Source organism: Pistacia vera, unplaced genomic scaffold (genome assembly GCF_008641045.1).
Source record: "Pistacia vera cultivar Batoury unplaced genomic scaffold, PisVer_v2 Contig402, whole genome shotgun sequence".
Classification (NCBI taxonomy): Eukaryota; Viridiplantae; Streptophyta; class Magnoliopsida; order Sapindales; family Anacardiaceae; genus Pistacia; species Pistacia vera.
This window is the reverse complement of record NW_022196227.1, coordinates 165,276-168,526: the sequence shown is the minus strand read 5'-3', so window position 1 is coordinate 168,526 and position 3,251 is coordinate 165,276. Positions and strand designations below refer to the sequence as shown.

The 3,251-nt window shown below is 41.9% G+C and overlaps 1 non-coding gene across 1 annotated transcript; it reads right to left on the bottom strand.

Annotated features, from left to right (window-relative positions):
* Positions 1–244: 244 nt before the first annotated feature.
* On the bottom strand, positions 245–350 carry LOC116141994. Its single transcript, XR_004129930.1, has one exon. It is a non-coding gene; the product is annotated as a small nucleolar RNA R71 (small nucleolar RNA).
* Between the last annotated feature and the right edge of the window lie 2,901 nt (positions 351–3,251).

The window sequence follows — 3,251 nt, the reverse complement described above, 5'->3', positions numbered from 1 at the left end:
GGTAAGGTTTAATGGTGATTTGAAGGAAGATCCGAATCAGCATATTGCGAACTTCTTGGAAATTTGTGACACCTTCAAGTCGAACGGAGTGTCAGATGACACCATTAGGTTAAGGTTATTCCCATTCTCATTGGGGGATAAAGCAAAGGGGTGGTTAATGGCACTACCATCGAGAACTATCACAACATGGAATGATCTAGCACAGAAGTTCCTGACCAAGTTCTTCCCTCCAGCAAAATCATCCAAACTGAGAAATGATATCACATCATTTCTACAAGATGAACCGAGTCATTGTAAGAGGCTTAGGAGAGGTATAAGGAATTGATGAGGAAATGTCCACACCATGGGTTGCTAGTTTGGCTTCAAGTCCAAACATTCTACAATGGACTGATGGGTAACGTGCAAACCATGGTGGATGCGGCATCGGGAGGAGCCTTGCAGAATAAGACACCAGAGGAGGCTTATGAGTTGCTTAAGGTTTTGGCAAGCAACAACTATCAAAGACCAAATGAGAGAGCGATATCAAGAAAATCTACGGGTCTTCATGAAGTTGATGCCTTCACGGCCATCTCAGCCCAACTCATGGCACTTCAGAAACAGTTGGGAAGTATGCAGGTAAATTCTATTCAAACACCTTAACTAACTTGTGATTTTTGTGCAGGTAACCATGTGAGCAGCGAGTGTCAAGTGGGGAACACATTTGCTTCGTCATCTTCATCATCGGAGCAAGTGAACTACTTCGCAGGGAACCAGACGCAACCAAACAATCCATACTCCAACACATACAATCTGGGGTGGAGAAATCATCCAAATCTGGCTTGGGGCAATCAGAACCAGCAAAATAATCAATGGAACCAAAGGACATTGCCAAACAACCAACAACGGGTGAATAATCAATCGGGAGATCCAAGAGTGTCAAAGTTGGAGGACATGTTTGGGGAATTCATACAGGAGACCACAAGTTTTATGAATGAGACGAGAACTAATTTCAGAAATCAAGGGGCGTCTATTCGGAGTCTTGATGTACGGATGAGCCAATTGGCTAAGAAGCTAAATGAGCGACCACAGGGTGCTCTACCAAGTAACATAATGACTAACCCACGTGAGCAAGTTAATGCCATAACGTTGAGAAGTGGGACAGTTTTAGAGGAGGTAGAAAAATCAAGGAAAGAGGAAAGTCCATCAAAGAAAAATGAAGAATCTAAAGAGGAAGTTGATGAAGAAATCATTGCTGAAGAGAAACCACCTAGCCCACGGAAAGATGAACAGAAGTAGGAAGAGGGGAAAAAGAAAAGGAAGGAGAAATTGCTATTCCCCGAGATACCACCAGAGTTGGCACATCACTCACCACCCATCACTCACCACCCATGCCTTTTCCTCAAAGACTCAGAAAAGAAAATCAGGATAAACAGTTTATTAAATTTCTTGATGTTATTAAGAAACTACATATCAACATTCCTTTTGCAGATGCATTGCAACAGATGCCGAGTTACAGGAAATTTCTCAAAGAGATCTTATCGAACAAGAGGAAGTTAGAAGATGAGGAAACGATGATGCTCACGGAGGAATGCAATGCCATCTTACAAAAGAAGCTGCCCCCGAAACTCAAAGATCCAGGGAGTTTTACTATTCTTTGCACTATAGGAGATATTCCCTTTGATCGAGTTTTGTGTGATCTAGGTGCCAGCATTAACCTTATGCCTTTTTTCTATTTTCAGGAAACTAGGAATTGGTAAAGTGAAGCCAACAACCATATGCTTGCAACTTGCGGATAGATCCATAAAGCATCCGAGGGGCATCGTAGAGGATGTGTTGGTTAAGGTGGACAAGTTTATTTTTCCTGTGGATTTCTTTGTGTTGGATATGGAAGAAGACAAAGAGATTCCTCTTATCTTGGGACCTGGGACGACCATTTTTGGCTACCAGAAGAGCTTTAATCGACGTTCAAGAAGGGAAGTTAATCATGAGGATGCAAGATGAAGAAATAACATTTGATGCTCTTAAGTCGATGAGAGTTCCACCTAAGCAAGAGTCTTGTTTGAAAATCGATGTGGTGGATCAGTCAAGAATTGAAACCTTCCAACTAAATAGTCCTAAGGTGGAAATTAAGAGTTGCATTGTCAAACCAAGCCAGTTAGAGAGTGAGGATCATAACGAAAGGGGTGGCATAACATTCCGAGACGAGCCACAGTTGAGTTTGGGGTCGCACAAGGAACAGGTCTCTGAGATCAAAAAGGGTGAAGGAAAGCCAAGAAAACGAAAAGCGGTAGCTGAGAAGAGTCGAGCCACCAAAGTTATGACCAAGGGATGGAAATAGGTGGCTAAGCTCTCAACAAAGACCCTGGGTGGAAAAGATCATCAACAAATGAAGCTCCAGTACAAGGGAAATTTTTGGGATGTGATGTACTTGGATAGTCCGGGCTAATGTGAAGAATTGAGAGCGTCGAGCTTTCGACTATAAACAAGCGCTCCTTGGGAGGCAACCCAAGTGTTTTCATTTATTTTTCTTTATTGATTGGTTTGTAGTTGTTTACTTTTATTTGATTTTGTGATTGAATTTTAATTGATGTGTTTTTTGTTGTGTTTCAGGTGAAATCAGAAATCAAGGAAAAAATTGAAATTTCCAGTTTTCGCCGTGGCAAAGTAATTTTTGACAATTTAGAAGGCGAAGAGTTCCAGAGTTCGCCGTGGCGAAGCCTGTTCTTCGCCGCGGCGCTGTCCTCTCGGTAAGTTTTCGCCGCAGCGAACGAATTTGGTGAAATTTGATTAAGGGAACTTCGTCGCGGCGAAGATAGTTTGTCGCCACGGCGTTGTGGCCTTGGTAATTTTTCGCCGCGGCGAGACCTGGGTTTTTAAAAGAAGAACTTCGCCGCGGCGACGACGGTTTTATATAAATACCCACTTCCGTTTTTCACTTTTCACGCAGCTTTTCAAATCCAGTTCAGAGAAAATTTTTCCAACCTTCATTCCAGAGCTATTTCAGTGATTTCCAAGCAAAATTTCTCACTCCTTAACCTTCCTAAACACCAAACCAACGCATTTCAACACCAATTTTTGCTAAAAGTTCACGAAATTTTTGAGTACAACAAAATTGGGGGTTTTGCATTGTACGCTAATTTTGGCTCAATTGGTGACAAATACTCCTTAGTTTGGGTAAGATTTCACATTCTCTAAGATTGTTTCTCAAAAATTTCGAGTTTTAATTTGTGGATTGTTGGTGGATTTGCGAATTTTTGGTGATTGCGCCTTTG